This window comes from Chelonia mydas, chromosome 8 (genome assembly GCF_015237465.2).
Source record: "Chelonia mydas isolate rCheMyd1 chromosome 8, rCheMyd1.pri.v2, whole genome shotgun sequence".
In the NCBI taxonomy this organism is placed as follows: Eukaryota; Metazoa; Chordata; order Testudines; family Cheloniidae; genus Chelonia; species Chelonia mydas.
Window position 1 is genome coordinate 19,843,799 of NC_057854.1, and position 21,589 is coordinate 19,865,387.

Genomic DNA, 21,589 nt, shown 5'->3' on the forward strand with positions numbered 1-21,589 from the left:
GAAGGGGTTGGAATGGGGGCAGAGAAGGGATGGGAAGAGGCGGGGCAGGGGTGGGGCCTTACAGAAGGGGTGGAGTGGGGGTGAGGCCGGGGTAGCGGGGGTGGGGGTGGGGGTCAGTGGTGTGGCCCTCGGGCCAATGTACTAGTCCTCATGTGGCCCTCATGGTCATTTGAGTTTGAGACCCCTGCTCTAATTTATGCCAGTGGGCACTTCAACTCTCAGAGTAACAGAGAAGCTCAGTGCTGCAAAGCAAATACATAAAAGGTTGTTACAAGGAGTTTTTGTTTCAAGTACATAAAAGATTGCTGCAAGGAGGAGGGGGAAAAATTGTTCTCCTTAACCTCTGAGGATAGGACAAGAAGCAATGGGTTTAAATTGCAGCAAGGGCAGTTTAGGTTGGACATTAGGAAAAACTTCCTGTCAGGGTGGTTAAGCACTGGAATAAATTGCTCAGGGACGTTGTGGAACCTTCATCTTTGGAGATTTTTAAGAGCAGGTTGGACAAACACCTGTCAGGGTGGTCTAGATAATACTTAATCTGGCCATGAGTGCAGGGGACTTGACTAGATGACCTCTCGAGGTCACTGCCAGTCCTTTGATTCTATGAAATAAAGAGGGAGACAGAAGAAGGATTATTTTTGGTTTAACTCTGAAATTCTAGGAGCACCACATGAGCAAATGGAAGCTGTTTCACCAAACTGAAATGGAGTGAAAGAATCCTAATTCCCCTGGAATGGTTATGTCTCCAGCTATGAGATCTCAGGGATGTGGGGTTTTGCTCCTCTTCCTTCACAGGCACCTCACTTCAGCCTCCTTCTACACACCTCTCCATGTTTTTCTCTAGGCCCGGATTAACCAATGTGCACTAAATTCACTTGCATAGGGCCCCAACCACCAGAAAAAAAACCAAAACACACAACCCAAATCAACAATACACAGAAATATGGTTATGGTGGGGGAGGGCAAGCACCAGGTTGCAGCTCCACTCATTCAGGTTTGTCCCAGTCGCCCCTCCATCATAATAGGGGAAGGGCCAGGCCAAATTTGAGTGGGTGACGTTGTGACTTGGTGCTTGGAGTCACAGCAGCACTCAGGTTTGGTGCCTAGTCAGAATATCTGCCCCCCACATGCTCTGTCTAGTTTAAGGAAGGTGGAGGGCCCCCCCAAATTCTGTAGCAACAGGCCCCAAAATTCTTTAATCCAGCACTGCTTTCCTCCCTGTCCCCCTGACCTCCTCCCTTCCTTTTCTTTTAACTAATCCCCTTCTGCCTTCCCTTCTCACCCACTCCTGCCATATTTAGCCCGTGAGCTCTTCACGGCAGGGACTAAGTCTTACTATGTGTTTGTACAATGCCTTGCATAATGGGGCCCCAATTGTGGCTGGGGCTCTACTTACCAGTGGAAGACAAATTAATAAAAACCAACATAATAATAATTTAAATAATTGAGAAATGTGAATTTAGTGTAAACCTGCTAGGAACTAGACTGAGACCTCCAAGGAGTCATGAGATGCTCACCATGACTTTCAGATCCAGGCCCAATTCTCTTTTCATTTATGCCAGTTTTACACTGGTGTAACTTAGCTGGTTCTAGTGAATTACTTCTGATTTTTACCACTGTAACTCCAAGAAGAATTTGCTTCCCCCTTCCTCCTCCAAAAAAACCACAACCCTCTGACATAGCCCCTCACTGTATAATTGGTGCAATCAAACTCCTGGATCTGGATAACTCCAAACTCTATAAAAGTTCTAGATCTGGATGTGAACTTTGCAGCTCGGGCTCATCGTTAATGGAGGTGAAAGATTCATATCCATTAAACCATACAATTTCCTTTGTATGCTGTATTGTGGTTCCAGGTTAAATTACACACAGCAGACTCTGTTGACTTTTGTACTCAAACCATTTTTCCCAGTTATCCAGTGTCAGAATATAGTTAATTCGTCACCTACACAGAAAATTGTCTGTAGCCTTTGATGTTTAACAATTTAGTTGTAGGATGTGACAATTTACAGGGAAGCTTGATCATGCTGAAAATATTGAAAATGTCTTCATTACTATTCAGAGTTAACACTAATTGCATGGATTGAAGCAATTCACTCCTCTCTCAGATATGCTGTCTCAGGCTCCCTGCAAATACAAAGGAAGAGTAGCAACATTCCACACTGTCATGAGCCAGCCTACTTCAACCCTTAGTTTAGAGAACTCATGATTTATTAATAAAAGGCCTGAGGAACAAAATGCCTTCCTCTCTATCCACGATATTTGCATGGCCTTCTTTCTATGTAGTATCTGCATGCTTCACAATCTTTAATCCCACAACAGCCTTGTAAGATAAGGAAGTACTATTGTTTCCATTTTACCGACAGGGAACTGAGGCACAGAGAGACCAAGTGACTTGTCCCACAGTCAAACAAGAAGTCTGTGACAGAGCAATGAAATGAAGACAGGTTTCCTAAGTCCAAGCTAGCACCCTAACCACCAGACCATCCTTCCCCGTCTTCTGCAGAACATAAATGATTCTTCAGGAAATTAAAACCTGTACACATGACTGGAATACAGGGCACATAGGGCCAGGAGAGATCCACCAGGCTGTTCCTTCCTAAATGACCAAGGCCCAGTTAATTCCAGTAGTGATCTTGATTCCTGAAACGTCCACAGGTTTACATACAGTACTGACTATCATCATAGTTTGGGTGCTGAAATAGATTCAAGGTTCTGTAGATCTTGAAAACAAACTCTACTTTCTGTGCAAAATGTATGTTAACTGTCAGCCCCTGCTGCGTAGCAGATACAGCTGTAATTCACAAGTGGGTAACATTTAGGGCTGGTGACAGGGTGCTTTATTGCAGCTTAGAATAAGGAACACCAACCTGCAGAGATAATTAGGCAGTTGTTGCTAGGAGGTTTCAGAGAGGCTTTCTAAAGTCATCCGAAAGTGACGGCTGCTTTGTTGTGATTTTTTTGTTTTAACTTTCATAACTGGGTGCAGCTGGATCAAAATCACTCTGGAAAGGAATTGGATTTTGTTAATCCCCAATTTCCAGTTCCTGAGACAGATATTTTCTGGTGGATGGAACAGCTGAATATGTTTTTGGAAAATTCAAAAATGAATACAGGATTTTTGCTACTATTTAACATCCCTAAAATTTGAATAGATTACCCAACTCCACAGTGTGTGTATTTGTATATGAGTATTCATATTTAGACATTTCTGTATATATATACGCACATGATATATACACATTCTTTTTCTTCAGCAGTTTGGACATATACCATCAGGTCATATAGCTGGGTGTCACTTTGTTTTGTATAGTCCTTGGTCACCAATCAAAAAAAGTAGATATATATTATAAATATAAACTTTAAAATATCTGTTCAATAATTTAGATAATTTATTGTCATTCAACATTTATTTGGTCTCACATATTTTCTCTCTATTCTTCTAATAAAACAGTAGAATTTGGGCACTATCCCCATTTTACAGGTAGGCAAACTGAGGCACAAAGCAATTAACTGATTTACTCAAGAAGAACCCTGTTGGAGGGAGGAATAGAACTAAGTTTTTTTCTTCACTGCAAAAAAAGTGTGCTTTATATTGAGGAAGCTAACTCAATGTAAAATCCTAGTTGGAGACGAGGCACTGTAGTTTTTACCTTGATACAAATTATTTCAATGTTGACCATTTCAGCAGATAAATTATGGAAGAGATGAGAGGGAAGCCCATGTGGCAGGGCTGGAGGGACTGCGGAGAGAAAAAGCAGAGGGTAGCAAGGCAGCAGGACACAAAGACAGGGAAATAGAAGAGAAGCATTGAAAGGAAGTTGGGAAAGGAAGAGAAATAAAGGGCAGAAATAATGGTAGTCCTAAAAGTGGAGTGTATTTTCCTACTGAGTGATGCTGAATGTGACAATCAGGTACTTAAATAACAATGATAATATCTAAAAGCTGAGTTATCATAGAAAGGCCATATTTGACCCTTGCTTTTTGTGGAAATGTCCCATTAGCATCAGTGAGATCCACTGTGCAAAGAAGTTAATGTGTGTCCTACATTTATGCTCTGGCCCATAGGTTTTAATTAAAATTAGATTTCAGCCCCCTTCACAGAATAAATCAGCAGGATGAGTAGATAATGTCTTCAAGCTAAAAAAGCAATGATGTCTCACCAAATTTTCCTCCAGCTGAACTTAAAATCCAAGCCTCATTTATCCACCTGGGACCTGCCTTTTCCATGTCTCTGGACCAAATACCCCTGCAGAGTGAGAAAAGTCACTGGGGCTCAAAATCACAGTCAACCGATTTTCCCCAGTGACTTCAAGTGTAATTTGTACATTTCATTCATGTTTCAACAGCTGAATGCTCATTAAGCCCCATTAAAAGAATACTGAAAGCAAGAGTGATGGGGGAGCTAAGTCTAGTTACTGTAATGGCATGGGAAGAGGTGGGAGTCACCGATCTGTCTATGAGCTGTTCCAGGTTCTACCCTACACAAGGCACCACTTTTTTAGCATGGCTGAAGCAGCTGTGTTTAACAGAGATCCTGTCGCTGCCTATGGAAAGTAAAGTTCATCAACATGAACAAAAGACCTTGGAGCATCCCTCCTCAGATCTTTATGTCCTAAGGGTGTAAGCCATGAATGATGAGTGTGCTGGGGGTTAAAGTAAGATTTTTTTAAAAAATCACTCTCTAGCAAAACATACAAGAAAAGGGCAGCTAAATCTCTGGCAGATGAGAACACTCTAGGAGAGTCAGCCTCGGGAGTCCTGATTTAGTTTATCTGGAGGGAGAGATAAGGACTCCACAGTACAGCAGCATCTAACAAACGATGCCTGCAACACAATAGCAAGAGAGAACTCTTCATTTTCATTTATTTACTTTGTAGTTAATTTAATGTTCCTAAAAGCAAGGGCTTTTTGCACTGGCTAAAGCTAACAGGACCTAGTGTTATGTATGCTTTCCCACACTCACAGCTCTGTCAATGGGTGCTCTATAAATACCTGGACAAGATGATCTTGTGCCTTGACGCAAAGCACCTATTGCTTCAACAGTCGTGCCCTCATGTCTTCCTGTACATCACACTGTTAAAACAAAACAGGGGGAAGTGTTGCCTAGTGGATACAGCAGTGAACCAGGAGATCTGGGTTCTATTCCCAGCTCTGCCGCTGGCCTGCTAGATGGCTTTGGGCAAGTCATGTCACTTCTCATGCCTCAGTTACCTCATCTGTAAAATGACACTGACCTCCTTTGTAAAGCACTTTGAAATCTATGAATGAAAAGTGCTATGTAAGAGCTGCATTATTGTTTTAATCCTGGCCCACAACATGCATGGTTTAGTGGCTAGGGTGCTATGTGGGACTTGGGAGATTCAGGTTCAATTCCTTACTCTGCCACAGACTCCCTGTGTGACCTTGGGCAAGTCACCCTCAGTTCCTGATCTGTAAAGTGGAGATAATAGTAGGGGATAACTGTAAAGTAGGGAATAACTGCCCTACCTCACAAGGCGTTGGGAGGATGACTGCATTAAAGATTGAAGTGCTCAGGTGTATATGTACATAAGAAATAAGAGCTATTTCTCTAGACTGGCACTTTCATTGCTATTCCTATCCTGTGCCTGCATACTCAATAGCATTCTATCAATGCATGTCAGCCCTGACCTGCAACATATCCCTGGAGATCCTGATATTTCAGACCTGGGTCTTTCCTGAGCGGAGACTATCAACTGAGCCATGTGTATGTGATGAGTTTGTGATATGCATAGATGGACAACTATGCTGACCCTACTAATTAACTTTCACTTGATATATCCAGAGGAAGAATTTGAATTGAAGTCTTGAGACATGACAGATCAGGAGCTAGTCAAAAGCTGGCCAAATAAAAAGGGCATGTTGAAATAAAAGTTCTGTCATTTTTTTGTGGAAATTTCAGGGGGGAAAAATCAACTGGCTGTTCAACAAAGAGCAACTCCCTCTCTTCTCAGCAGAGCTTTGTCTTTGATGCGCCTGGCTTAGCTGTGCAAACGAAGAGGTTTAGCAACCTCCAAATTTGTTTTGATTTTACTGGATTGCTTTTCCTCTTTGCTGTTCCCATGCCCCTCGGTCTCGTCAAACTGTCCCCAGTCTCACAAGTCATCTTGGGGCGATTATGACGTACGGAATGCTCAGATAGCTAGCTCAGATTTCTCTCTTCCCAGTACAATGTGTGCCTGGATCCCTTTTAGGTTGAGACTGACCTGACTGGTTTATCATTTAAAACCACTCACATGCAACCTTGTTCTTTAATGATTTCCAACATGGTTACATGCTGTTCAGTTGCCAGGGCTCCTACTCCACAATGGGATGGCACCCATTGTTGTTGTTTTTGTTGGTTTGGGTGAAAATATTGCAAAACTCTGATGGATTGAGTAACCTTTCTCACACATCAGCCCCGGAGAAGAGTAAAATCTGGGGATGTTAAATAGCTGCTCACCTTCCCACCTAGCCACCCCATTTGTGTAGGTATGTCTACACTGCAAAAAGAGATGCGTTCTTAACTCAGGTTAGCTAACCTGTGAGAGCTAACTTGGGTTAAAATAGCAGTGGAGACTCTGCTTTTAGCTTGGGTTAACAGCTTGGGTTCAAACCCATAGGGGAACCTGGGGTTGAACTCGAGCTGCTAACCTGAATTAGAAGTTGAGTTACTGTGTCTTCACTGCTATTTTATGCAGGTGAGCTAACTCAAGTCATGTATACTCCTTGTACTTGCAGTGTAAACAAAACTTAAGTGAGCATGTACTGTGATGCTTTCCTAGGGTAAGCTTTTTTTCTGGTGAAATGGGGAAAAACAGATGGCTTGAGCATGGGAAAAAAAGCACTGGGGAGGTTTTGTGTAACTGTAAGGAGAGGTGGTTCAGTTCTGGATTTCATTTTAAATACTCCCTGCCTCCAGGTTTTGGAGGGTTCACACTGCGGTCCTTACCCTTATCAACAACACCCCAGTAGCACCTAGCTTCAAACAGGTGGGGGCTCCAATGTGCTAAGAACTGTACACACATATAACAAATGACAGTTCCTGGCCAACTTTCCACTGAAATTCAGCATGGCCAAAACCAAGTTAATGACCTTTTGTCCCAAACCCTCTGCTTTTCTGCCTCTCTCTTTCAGAGGACACCAACACCCTCTCCATTGCTCAAGCCCATAATCTTGGCTTCATCTTTGACTCAGCCCTTTCCTTTGACCCAGACATCCAGGCTGTGTCTAATTCTTGCCATATATTCTTGCACAACATCTCCAAGCTTCAATTTTCCTCTCTGCCCACACTGCTAAAACTCTTATGCAAGCTCTGATCATCTCATGCCTTGACTAAGCAATCTCCTCCTCTCTGGCTTTCGTGCCTGCAACCTCACCCCTTTCATATCCATTCAAAATGCTGCTGCTAAGATCATCTCCTTGTCTTATTCTGACTATGGCACTGAGTCTTTAAGTTCCTTCATTCGCTCCCTTCCACTGCATCAAACACAAACTGTGGCATTTAGGTACTAATGCAATATAGATGTTAAATAATAACAGAGCTTACAATGTAAAAGGCAAGACATAAAAGGTGGGTGGCACACAAAGGGTTGGGATGTGATGATTGAGCAATGAAATTTAGTGCTCAGAGCGGTGAGGAATGGATTGTACTTGTGCAAATCATCATAGGCACTGCACAGGCAGGCTCTATGAACTCCTCCCCAACACAGTTTAGCTGATGTACCTCAATCCTGAGCTGTAGCACCTTCTACCATTCCAGTCCTGAAACTCCCACCCAACTCAACCTGCTTTTCCAGTTCTAAGGCTCCATGCAGCTCTGCCAGAATATCTCTGGTTTCAGAGTAGCAGCCGTGTTAGTCTGTATCCGCAAAAAGAACAGGAGTACTTGTGGCACCTTAGAGACTAACAATTTGTTAGTCTCTAAGGTGCCACAAGTACTCCTGTTCTTTTTGCGGAATATCTCTATCATGCATAGTGGCACCCTCTGCTATTCCCGTCCTTGGCCTTATTCACATTTTGTGCTTGTGCACCTCTGTCCTTACCTGCAGCATCCCCTGCCTTTTGAGTTTCTATGCCTTGCCTGCTTGCCCAAAAGAATCCTTTTCTACACTCTTACTCCATAGGCTGGCAGAGGTCTGGCACTAGAGCAGGGCAAATTATTGACTTTTTCAATTCAGAGGCTAACCAAAAAAAACCCCCAAAAAAGTTTAGTTTAGGATTGAACAAAATGAAACATTGTATTTCATTTCTGGATGCTTTTTAACATTTTTTTAAAAAAAGATAAATCTATCTAAATTTAGAAACAATCATTTCAAAATGAAATTTTCAAAATTCCCCTGTCCCCATTTTTATTCGCCTGAAAACATTTGCCAAATTTGACCCGTATTGGATGACCCAAAACTGTATTTTTTGGCCAGTAAAATATTTATTGAAAAAATTGCCCAGCTCTACCTGGTCCACTCATCTCCTGGCTGCATGGGGAAAGAAGATCTTCCTTTATATAGTTAAAGGGCCACTGACAGATCCTGAGAAGAGCCCTGCACAGTTAGAAGTATGATGAAGTATCATAAGTATGAAGTATCCTCACCTTTCCCTCCCATACCTACAGCATTTGCTTTTCAGTTTGATAGCTCCTCGGCTTAGTTTATTTTCGAGATGGGCTCACACCAACACCCCAGGTCTACCACCCTCAAACTTCAAAAATCATAATCCAAACCTAAATCTGAAGCCAATTTTTTTATTGGCCCCATCTGTGTTATGGGCTAAACCAAAACTCAGATGTGACCACTCCTGAATTTTGAAGGAGGGAAGGGTTTGAAACCCAGAACTGGAACCAAATTTTGCTACTCAGGCCTATCTCTACTCTGTTTTTTGAAGGCACCAAACTATACCAAGGGTCAAGAGTCAACAGAATTCTAGACTTAAAATTGGGCTTCTGAAGCCACCCAAAAAATTATTATTCCTTTACTACAAAAAAGTGAGATTTTTCAAAGATGCCTAAAGGATTTAGATGCACTACTCCCATTAATTTCAATGGGAATTGTACATCTAGATTTCCTAAGCAGTACTGAAAATATCAGCCTTAAAGAGATTTTCTGTAGGACAGAAGATAATGCTTCCTGACTGTCTCACAAATGAACCCCAGCAAAAAAATGGGGGCATTCACAATGGAAAATGCGATTGACACTTTGCCATAATAGCAATAGCTGGTAATGCTATGATATGAAACTACCCACCAACTAAACCAAAACCCTCAGCGACACGTGAAAATACCCTCTAGAATTTGAAATATTAGATCAGAAAAACTGTTTAAAGTTTGCAGCTTTCCTGAGGCAGTGGAAGAAATGAAAGGTTGATTAATTTCCAGATCTGTTACTCTGCAGTCTGATAAATACAAAATACACTGCTCTGGGCTCTCACACTAAGATCACTTACAAAGAACGGGTACGAGGTTAGTAGCTGCCAAGGAGAAACACTCAGGTTATGTGGGTAACGAAGACAAGGAGAGGGAATGTACAAAAACACCCCTCTACCTCCTAGACCTTTTGAGCTGACAATTAAAACATACCCTTAGAGTGAAGGAGTGGTGGAGTTCCCATGGCTGCAGCTCAGCTAAATTAAAGAGCAGTGGCTCAAAAACAATTACATGAAGTCACAACAATGTTCTCCCTTTAGGGAAAGCACTGATTTGCTTCCAGACTAACAAGGATAGCTCTCTCAGATATGGAGGAGTGGTCCCTGCTAGCTTAACACTAGTTTAGCTTTTGGTTGTATCTTTTTTTTTCTGGAACTTACTAGATTGGCACTTGTCAGTCTTAGACAAGTGCCAAAAGAAGAAACTTCCTTCTCAGCAGAGGGACCAGTAACAATTTCAAGGTTTGGTATCTTAAATGACTAGTCCTGAGAATGTCTGAAATGACTAGGTTAAAATCTAAAGAACTACAAGAAACCAAACAAACTATTAGAAATCACAATCTATAGAAATTAGTAGAAACCAAAACCATGTAAGAGCTTGGCATTCCGGCTTCCATATGGCCAGCATTAACCTCTATCTGTGAAACCATGACAGAACTCACATGGGTAAAAGCAAGATGGCGATAGTAACAAACTGGCTTCTGAGATCTTTTATGTGTGACCATAAAAAGAGAGAGAAAGAAACACTTGGTTGGACTTCTACTGATTTCAGTGAGAGTTTTGATCAGATCCTTACTTAATATTTATATTGCAGTAGTTGCCTAAGGGCCTCAACAATGGAGGAGGGCCCTGTTGTGCTAGGAACTTTACATACCTACAACAAAAAGACAGTGCCTCAAAGATTTTACAATCTAAGTATAAGATATGAGATAACAGGGGGATACAAACAGACAGGAGGAGCACAAGGACACAGTGAGACAATCCTGGTTATCCTGATAGCACATCAGCTGCCTAACCATTGTTGAGTATTTTGCAGGCTTTTTGGTAGAGGAGAATTTTAAGGAAGGCTTTGAAGGAGGATAATGAGGTGGTTTTGCAAATGTCTACAGGGGGTTCCTCTTATACATAAGGGGCGGCATGAGAGAGGAGCATCAAGGTGCTTGTTTGAAAATTTAACAAACTGGTGATGAAGATTGGAATCTATGGCGAAGCAAAGATGGGATTCAGCATCTTAATAGCATATAAGAGATGAAAGGTAGGGAGGGATAGGCCATGAAGGGCCTTACAAGTGAAGACAAGTAGTTTATGTTTGATGCTATGGCTAACAGGGAGCCAGTGGAGGGTTGCAAAGAGAGAGGTGGTGTGACTGAAGCAACAAGCCAAGAAATGAGCCAGAAAATTGATCCCTGTATCTGTTTCAAGACTGAGATGCACAAAGCTACAGAAAGCTTAAGAGACTAAACATTGTTTAAAACATTAAATGATAGCACCAACTGGCATTGCACATTGTGTAACTCATGCTGCGTGCTGACCTGTCAGGAGCTGGTGAGGCTGATGTGGAAAGTATTATATTGACAGAGAGTTGGAGAGCTGGCACTTGGCTCCTCTCATGGGCATTTGCTGTAAGCAAAACAAGGAGGCCCTGGCCTCCTTGACCAAATGTTTGTTTAAGGCTTAGAAAGGCGGTAGTTGTGCACACTCACCAGATAGTTTATGGGAACAAGGAGAAGTGACATTGGGTTCTTTTCCTAGATATTCGCTGGGGCGAGGAGTTACTATGTCACATCAGGCTCCTTTGTGGAGCTGAGCAAATCATTTGTAACAAATCATTTATTAGACAAAGTTCACTTCTTTTGGGGCCAGACTGTAAGAATACAGTGTGCCCTGAGTAGGAGGCAGCATGTAGTTGTGCTGGCGCTGGAGCAGAAGGTTGAACTGTGGCTCAGAGACAGGGTCAGACTATCACTTTACCTCCGCCTCTGTGCCTGCTAAAATGAGCTAGTCAGTGCACTGGGGATATAAAGTCAAGACTCCACCCGTTCCCTATGCTTGCCCACCCATTCCCTATGTGCACAGGAAAGGGACAAGCAGCCTGTGACAGGTAAGGGTTAAAGACTCCCTGCCAGTCACATGATTCAGCAGGGGATTTAAAGGAAGGATGCTCTTTCCAGGGACAGAGAGAGGCAAAGGAAGAACCTGCAGGCCTGGTCGGTCAGAAGAATTGCTTTGTTTTGGTGTTACTCCTGAGATGGTGTGTTTGAACAGTAAATTGTGCCCTGAAGCATGGGCCTGAAACAGACTTCATCTTGGCATTGGGCTGGAGACAGACCTCTCATTTTCACAGCCCCAGAGAGAATGTAACTTGTGAGGTGGGGAGCCCCCACCAGCACGCTGGGTGAACAAGGATCAAGCTCTGTTTGAAGAATGCCTGTGGATTGATGACATTTTAATCAGATATATTTATTATTCAAAATAGTGACAATGTGCATTTTCTTTACACTGTGGCTTGTTTTCTGATATTCAGTATTCAAGTTGCGATTGTCCACATCACTCATATGCTATTGCTTCTGCTCTGTGATTAGCTGAGTAAAATTATTAGAAACAGTTTTCTAGTGTGAATGCCTGTGGAAAGCATACTAAAGATGACTTTTCCACAAGTACTTAATTGTGTGACCTTAATGTTCACTTTCTGCCAGCATCTGTGCTAGCACAACACAATCGTGTGGGACTGATCACAGAAGGGCACTGAAGATGGCTGGATCGAATAGGGATTTCGATCTGAATTTATGGCAGCAGAAAATGTCACTCGTATTATTTGCCCATCTGTACTCTTACGTCACGCCTGCCTGAGACAGAGTTTTCTCTTGTACCTTAGTGAATCATAACATGTAAAATGAATATAGAACTGAGGGTGAAATTAACTTGGGCTTTTATATGTTGGAGAGCAGAGGGTGAAATCCACCTCACCAATTTCTCAACCCAGGGCCATGCTGTGGGATGTTGACAGCCTCTGCTGTACCTGGTATTCCCTATGGGCTTAAATAGCGGTGACAGTCATATTGTGCTGGTTGTACAAGATACTAGCTTAAGCACAGAGCCAAAGATCCTGGCCTGGTGCTGGTCCAGCCTCAGTGAGGTCTTTTGTGCTGATGTGCGTTCAGTAGGCGGACATCTCAGACAGCCCCTATGCAGGGTTTAACTAACGCAGGGGGTCTTGCACCAGTCCTCCGCACTTGGGCGAGTTTCACATTATGGCGTAGACCCTCAGCTGTACTGGAGCCTTGCCTGGCACAGCTGGAGTAGGGAGGCAGGGCAAATGTGGCTGTATAAATCACTTGTACTTTCCTCTGATCCCCAGAGCTGCTGGAGGCCAGTCTGCCTGAGACTGAAGGAATTGTCTGACTGAAGGAAGAACAACGCAACTTTGTATGATCAGCTGGAGTGGTGATTAATTCATTTTCTTCTACTATCCCTTTGTCGTGCAAGTTCTTCTCCATGTTTTATGTTGAACTAACCCTCCCCACCACCCCCATTGCTGCCAACACTCATTGGTTATTATTACTGCAGTGAAATCTAATCAGAGCTAAGATCGACTCATTACCCAGAGAAAACGTGTCTCTCAGACAAAGCAGCAATTTAGTCTGAGTCACTGCAGCATCCCTGAGTGTATCCAAAACAATAAAAAACTGGGTAAACCAGTCCATTAGAGACTGAGCTGTCACCTTCTCCTCCTCCCGCATAGTCCCAATAAGAAGCTCAACATATTCTGCCTGCCACAAATATGGCATGTAGCAGGAAAGCCTCCTGCACCTTTTGTTCTCAGAATACGTAATTCAGAGAAAGTCCATGGCCCACCTATTTGTTTCCTCTGCATTACAGTCCTTAAAAGGGGGCTGGGGAAGGGGTGTTTTTAGCACCCGGCAGCAAGCCTATGATGTGCTGAGGATGGTTATATCAGTATCTAGGCCACTGAATGTTGTTTTAGGCCCCAATCCTGCACTCAGTGGTGAGTGTTGTGTGTCACACTGAACCCTGATAAAGCCCATAGATGTTTGACTGAGCAGTGAAATATGGTTCTCCTTGTGCTGTCCAAGGAATAGGCCCCAAATGAGCAGTTTGGGGCTCTAGTACCCCTCTCTCAAATATATGGGAGAGGGGAGGACCCAGGTGAGTGTCTAGACATGAAGTGATGTGGAAGGAGGGGCATGGGGACTTTAAATACTGAGCTGCTTTTCCCTTTCCTCAGCAGAGGTCAGGGAGAAAGTTATGCTTCTGGCCAACTGCCAACCTACAATGCTGGCTTTGAACGTTGGCTGTCATGGGCACCAATGCCAAGCAGGACTATCTGAAATGGGATTATAACCCAGCTGCAGTTAGTAATATGAGCTGTTTTACAGAGAGATTTTCAAAGGTGCAGAAGGGAGGTAGCAGCACAGTTTGGGCACCTAACTCCCATTTGTGCCTTTGAAAATCTAATAGGGACTCTCAGGAGGAGACAGCCCCGCAGAAGTGCATGTTTACCTACATGCCCCACCAACCTGCAGCATCAACAATTTGTGATATCTGGTGCTCCTCTTGAAGCCCCAGCTCTTGGATGCTTCTAATTAACTGAGAGTCTCAGCCCCCCGCCGCTTGCCGCAACTGGGCAGTTGTGGGCGAGGTCCCCCCACCAGAGCGGGGGCTGGGAGCTGCGGGGGCGGGACTGACTGGGAGCTCCAGCCCTGGGGCAGAAAATGTCACGGAGGTCAATGGAAGTGATTCCGTGATTTCCATGACCTTCGTGACACAATCGTAGCCTTACGCATGATTCCCAGAAATGCCCTGAAAGCATGACCTACGTGCACCCTAAAGCTTTAAAATCAGAAGGCAAACAAAAAGAACCCCAAACTTTTTTTTTTCAAATCTCATGACTTTTAGGCCAACGTCATGATTTTGGGAGGCCTCATTCTTGACTTTTAAAGGTTTGGGGGTTGGCAGTAGAGAACATACTTTAACTCTGACCTGAAGGGACCACCTTGAGGTCTGTGGGGAGAGTTCAGTCTCTCTACATAGTCACCCCTGAGCCTTTCTTCCGCAAAAAGTGAGAAAATTGTGGGTGGAACAGCGAGATTCATGCATGTTTGTGAGGTGTTCAGAATATACAAGTCTAAAAATACATTTTGATGGCAACAGCTTTCAGTCACAGGGAGCTGTTGTTGACCACTGGCTAGCAAGTTTGCAGATGACTGTACTAAACATCTCAGTATCTCGCTATAATATGCAATGCCTCCCACGTGAGAGCGGCAGGGAACAGTACACAGAGCTTTGTTTTGTGCCTGTTATAAAACTGCCTCAGGAAATGATTCCTCTTGATCAAGATTTAATCCGATAATGAAGACACAATAAGAATGAAAGTGTCAATTTCAGTTGTGAAATCTGACTGGCTTAATCTGAAGCAGCTTAATCTAATTAGAGCTATTTATCGGAATAAAATAAAATGCCCATTGTATTAAGAATCATAAACAACTGTGTTAAGATAACATTAAGGGGAGAGAGATGCATGATCTAAATTGCTAAAAGCTAGAAAATCCAGGATCACACCTAGGACATCATCTGCCGCTCACTCTGTATTGCAGTGGTCCCCAAACTTTTGAGAGTCATGCCCCCCTTTACCTCTGTCTGCATCCCCCTGAGTCCTGCCAGGGCTGGAAGCAGGGCTGCGGCTCGGGGGAGGGGAAGCAGACAGGGGTAAGAGGACCACAGCCTGAACCACAGCTGGGGTGGGGCCAAGAGTGGAGCCCTGGGCGCAGGGCCGGCAGCCAGGGATAGGAATGGAGCCCTGGGTGTGGGGCTACTAGCGGGGTCGCCAGGCACGGGTCTGGCAGCCAGCGCTGGGGCCAGAAGCAGAGCTGGGTGGCACTCCCACCCCACCACCTGTGGGAGCTGGCCCGGGCCTCAGACATGCCCTCCCAAGATGTTCCTCTGTGTCCCCTAGTTTGGGGATCTCACAACATCCTTCTGTGTTAAGTATTATTATCCCCATTTTACTGATGGGGAAATTTTGGCATGGAGAGGTAAAGAGACTAACCCCAAAGTCATACAGTGAGTCAATGGCAGAGCAGGGAATAGAACCAAGGATTTCTGGCACTTCCAGTTCCTTGCTCTAACCACCATGCACTATACTTTCATAGAAGGGGAGGGGAAGGGGAGTTAAAGACAGAGCAACAGTTCTCAGAAGTGCGTATTATGTCTCATCTCAGTTGAAATTAGACTTTAATCTCCTAGACTTTCAAGTAATTGCATAGAGTATTCCCATTGGTTATAAGGAGTCACATAGCTAACAACCCCGTGAAATGCTTTGAATGTTTAGGGCTTGACATTACTTTAATGGGTCAAGTCTTTCAGTGTTGGCAGAGTAACACCAATGACATCAGAGGGAAAAGCCAAGTTGAATCTTTCGACCTGACAGGTTTGCCTGTGTTCTTCCCTGCTTCCTTATAGGTGCTTCTAAAGCTAGATGTTGTGGAAATTTGGATGTTGAAGGACTGAGTTTCTCTGAGTCCAGAAAATCTTTCACATGCAACATGACACCACAAACCAGACAAACTCAGCAACATGGAAGCCATTCCATCCATGCACAAAGACATTCTATGTTTCAAATGTATATGGACTAGCCTTCAAAATCCACTTGTAATTAGTTGAGCAAGTCTATCAAAGGTTCAAGACTCATCTCTGTTTCTCATTTTGATGCGGGCTCAAGAAAGCAACACTTGAAGACTTAAACGTCAGACACAAAGCAAACTAGTGCAGGCTCAAGGTCTGGAATTTTGCTTCAAGTTCTTCTCTTAAAATGGTAAAGCTGAATGGACTGTTACCAAAGAAACTGAAAGGAAGCTACTCAAGGAGAAGCTGAGGCAAGAGGAGGAAAGGGGGAGAACAGATAACAAAATTAATTCTCTTCTAAGCGCAGAATTAGAGGAGCTGAAGCAACCCTTGCAGAATGCAATAAGCAGAGAAAGCCATGCTTGAGAAAGTAAAGAGATTCTGAGTGATGGCGTCCACCCAAGAATTCTACAAGTACTGCATAAGCAAATCCAGATAAAGACATTTTTGAACAGCTACTCGACACACAATTAACAGAAGGAACTGAACTAGAGAAAGCGCACATACAATCCCAGAACAGATGGATTATAAATCTCTGAAACAGAAGGCCCCGCCTACAGAAGTTCCTATCCATCTTTAGAGAACTAGAGACAACAAAATAACTATAGCAACATTTTAACGATAGGGGGGTGTGCATGTGTTTTCACTCACCTTCAGCAGATTGTAAGTCACAAGACCAGCGGTCAGGGGCCTTATTCTCCTTGGGCTTGAACCTGCAAGGTGCTGAGCTCTTTGGCTTTGATCCAGCAAAGCACTTAAAACATACACATCCTATTTTTAATTGCAGCAGCTCAGCTAAAGAAACCATTCATCATGCTCCATAGAGCCCAAGCAGCTCCATGAGTTCAGCAGGAGTTGAGAGTTCTCAGGATCATGAAGGATTGGGCTTTGAAAGAAGGAGTGGAAACAGGCTGTTTGTCCCCCATCAGGACCAAGAAGTTGACTGGAAGTTTAAAGAGGCTGGATCTTCACTAGAAAGAAGGATGGTTAGGAGTCTAAAAGGGTGGAGATGCAGATTTGCATGGGGATGGAGGCATATCCATATGCCTGGGTTTACACTATCTAGCATGTTTTGTGGTAGAATAGCACATATTTGGATGGCAAGGAGGAGTTGAAGCAGATAAGACACTACTGTAGACGCAGAAGTTGAGGAACCAATATGACAGGCTGGGGTTTCCAGGGCTATATAGCATTTGCATAGACATCTTGTGATGGGGGCAGAAACAGCAGGCAGTAGGACCCCTATAAACTTAGTACATGGACCAGATCTCAGGGCCAGATCTTCCAGTGCTCAGCGTCCTCATCTGGAGGCAGATTTTCAAAAGAGCTGACCAGTCAACATGACGACTAGTTCTTCTGAAAATCTGGCCCAAAGTACCCAAACTACCATTATGCCTGTCCCTCAGGAGGTTCTGCTCATGATGGTGCCTTCCCCAAGTGATTTAAACTACAAGCATTTAGAGACCTCTCCCGCATAATCCAAAGTTTTACTATCAGAAAACTGAATACTGATCATAATTACTCTGGCTCCATATGGCAGTCCCAGCTAGGACACGGCTAGAATTCTCCCCCATAGGGACTTTCAACCAACTGCCAATAATTTCCCAGACTCCCATTACAAATAAATAAATAAAGCAGGAGAAAAATGAAAATGAAGAGGATACTTGAAATTGCAGAACTGAATTCAGGACATATTTTAAAAAAGCACTGAGGAGAGCATAGTCTGGCCAGTGACACTTCCCTGTCCTATCCATCATTGAGCCGAGAACAGTAATTCCTTGTTTGCAGCCTTCTCTGTTAGAGGCTAAATGTGATTGCAACTGAAGTACATTGATTAACCCAAAATAACTTTCCCTCAATTTGCTGGCTGCACAGGAAGACTCAGGAGACCTGCTTTTGTTCTGAGCTAGTCATTCAGGAGCCCTGGCTCCAGTCCTTATGTATCTATTGAAACTGAGTGAACCAGAAAAACCCTAGAAACTACACAAGGACACATAGTGCTGTTTAGTTAGTTTAAAGCGAGGATTTTTTTTCTGCATCACTTCTGCAATATTTTTAATGGTCTAGTTAAAATAATTTCATGGTTGCAGTTTTTGTTCCTGTGCTTAGCAAAGCAAACTGTAGGGGTTACAGCTGAGAGAGGCATGGGGGAAGGGAGGGGACAATCTCTCCCTCGGCACAAAAAAAGTGCAGCATTTTATCATGCTGCTTACAAAATGATGTGTTTAAAGGGCAGAATTGTCAATGTCAGATGCGAGGCTGAGGTACCTATTAATAAACAGCCTCCGCATCAGAAATTCTTTGTAGACTTTAATCAGGAATTTTCCATAGTAACGCCGTGTGCCTACGGTTAGCTCAGCAACCGTGGTTTAAATTCCACCCCATGGACTTTGAGTTCATCTTTGCAAGCAGAAGAACGCATATAAGATCACGTGAACACAATTCTCTTCACTGGAAGTTAAAATGTTATGTCTTTCTGTTTCTCTCTGTCTCTTCTATTTCTTCCAGTATATTTTAAATAGATGTTGGCTGGAGAGGTGGGATTCAGGTCCAGATTAATTATAGGATGGGGTTTGGAGTTCACTTTGAAACCAAATCTGGGCTGTGATTCAGGTTCAGATTTGTTGGTGTCAAAATCTAAAAAGCTGTTCTTGAAGTAGTCTCACAAGATGATGGTATAGCTGGTCTTGTGAGACTTCCAATATCTCGTGCCAAACTCTCACTAAAATTTCTTTTCTTGCAAGATCTCAGCCATGTTTGAACCAGATCCAGGAAATAGGCCCCTTCTGATTTGGGATCTGGCCCAGAACTGAAAATGTGGGGGAAGACTCAGATCCCAGGATTTCAACCTTAAATATGCCCTCTTGTTCCCAAATTGGGAGAGGTCAATATCCAAGGCCCAGTTCTGTCCCATCTCCAAATTTAACCACACAGCCATTGCACAACAAAAGATACTCAAATATTAGAGGTGGAACAGCTGTAAGTCCAAGCCTGCTTGGGATAAAAAAATCAGCATCAGCTCTTCTGTTAGTGTCTTCCCACCCTCTCCAGATCCGTTTTGGTTTCCTCAGGTTAGTTTCATAACACAGCCATTTGGAATGTCAGAGGTGTCATGTAAATGCCTTCTACTCTTTTGAGTGTAGAAACCCTCCCACGTGTCACTGCTAAGGGTTCTAAGAAGGTCTTAGTATGACTAGAAAAGAACAACACAACAATTCAGCCTCCTTTATTCTCAGAACTTTCACCCAACAACAGGGATTGTAATCCAAGGCTCTGACCCTGCAACTGACAGTGAATGGGCAGACTGTTGCACCTGCACAGAGCCCCATAGACTCTAGTATGGTTCTGTGTGGACCCAGCAGACATCCCACCTGCTGCCAATTGCAGGTGAAGGGTCCAAACATCAGCCTGCTCCAGGGCCATCTATCTGACTCCCAAGACAACCCACACTACCACAAAGCTAACCTGAGCATTCTTAAACATACCTGTTCCTCAGATACATACATATACCTTTGCAGAAAACTAGTTAGGATATATATGGTACATTGCATGTATGGCACAACCCAAATCAAACCAAATAAAAGCTCTAACAATACTTGGGTTTATTTCCACTCTGGTTTTACTCTGAATTTTACAAACCACAACAGTCTTAACTGCTATGGATTTATGTTTGTGCCAAAAACATTTGCCATGGTCTGACTATAAATAAACCCAATGGACCAAACATCCAGACAGGTTAGGTTCCATGCAAGCCCATCCATTGTGTCTGGGACCCTAGAAATATGAGCGCTGTAGGAATTGTCCTATCAAAGAGTCCTAGGCTCTGCCTCCTGTCTCATATGCCCATTTCAGTGCATTTGAAACAGACGAGAAATAAATGCTACAGAGGGAAGCAGAGATCAAATGCTACACAGTCCCTGTTGATTTTAATTCTTTTTCAATAGCAAGTATTAATGAATTCAGTGGCAGTGTTTGATCCAGTGCTCAGTGTATCTTGCCTGCAGAGCTTATGGACTGATTGATGGGTAGTTTTCCAGATTTGAACAATAAGAACAACAAAACTAAAGGACCCAACAGTACTTTTGTATAGTAATGTTTAATGGCTCACTGTCCCATTGTGGTGATTGTTCTCTTGGCCTGTGGTGAGAGCCAGTTTTAATCAATGGAGCCCTTTGGAATCAAATGCAGGTATTTACTAGAACGTGACACACAGGACAGTGTTTGTCCAGCTAGCAGTCTGCCTGTGTCAGCTAATGCCCTGTTTGGAAGAGGTTTCTGAGTCTGACACAAAGACATGGATAACCAGACATTTCCTCATCATCACAACTAAAACCTCGGAGTGGACTGTATATATGAATGACACAGATAAACTCTCTCTCTTTAACACCATTAGACTGGCCTCCAAATCTAAAAAACTCCATGAATCGATATTGAGCTTCAGAATTTCAGCAATTTGGGGTGTACAAATAAATGAAGCAGAGAAGCTCACTTTTTGTGCATTTGGTTACCCATCCACTCATTCCCCTCGCTCCTGTGTGAGCTGGGCTGGTAATGAAGGTAAGGCAGGTGAGGGGGGGAAAGAGAAACTCTAAGGTGCCACAGTAGAAGTGGCCCATGAGGTTGGTAGGGAATCTCTAGCTGCTTAAAATTATTAGGATCTCAGAGCTCTTCAAAAAGCAGGTGAAAATATCATATCTCCATTTGACAGATGAGGACACGCTGACATGCCCAAGGTCAAATATTGAGTAGCAGAGTCACTAATAAAACCCAGGTCTCCTGACTTCTAGGTTTGTGCTCTATCCCCTGCATGCTCATTGCAAATGATCTACACTGGGTCCAATTCATCATTGTCTATGGCCTGTTTCCACCAACTAAGCTGAATGTAAGTAAGGTGGGGGGGGGGATATAAATCCACCTAGGGGATGCCCCCACCAGCATAAAGGACCACTGCACCAGGCACAAAACCCCAGGCACCAGCTCTTTGCCAGCTTTGCAGCAGCAGCTCAGGTTGCACAGGGCATTTCAGGGTGAACCAAAGGAGGGTGTTGTGTGCCCAAGGTGGACCTGCAACCCACTGATTCTGCACTCTACAGTGGCTTCATAGAGGCTACTGCAACAGAGGTGCAATTTAGGGCTGCTCTAGTTTGTATGGGTGGCCAAATCAGCCCCCACAGCTGTTGAATAGAGGAGAGGAAAGATGTCTTTTCTCTCACCCTGCATCAGCACAGGCATAAATCTGGCTCACAGGTTCTGCAGTTCCTACGTAGATTGACACAATATTACAACTACTAATTGCTATTGAATACTTGGTAGATATGTTCACATTTTATTTATAAGGCACCTGTGGACTCTGGCTACCTTAGGAAATTTAACTGAACAATAAACCAATTTTAAAATAAAAGAGAAAGAGACAACATGGCCCAATTACAACAGAGTTACTTGATGTTTAAGCTACATTGAAAAGCAGCATCACTGTAAGTTTGGACAGTGAGAGAAACCCAGAATGGGAGGCTGTGAAATTCTTTCTGTT

General features: G+C 43.5%; 1 protein-coding gene and 1 long non-coding RNA gene across 7 annotated transcripts in view; one reads left to right on the forward strand and one right to left on the reverse strand.

Annotated features, from left to right (window-relative positions):
* CPEB4 (cytoplasmic polyadenylation element binding protein 4) overlaps positions 1-21,589 on the reverse strand; it is a 177,505-nt gene that overhangs the window by 73,003 nt on the left and 82,913 nt on the right. The window lies entirely within an intron of this gene.
* Positions 11,316-19,654, forward strand: LOC122461456. Of its 2 annotated transcripts, none has more exons than XR_006283363.1 (3): positions 11,316-11,518; positions 12,776-12,861; positions 15,898-19,654. It is a non-coding gene; the product is annotated as an uncharacterized LOC122461456 (long non-coding RNA). The 2 variants fall into 2 exon arrangements; XR_006283362.1 differs by lacking the exon at positions 11,316-11,518 and adding an exon at positions 11,570-11,668.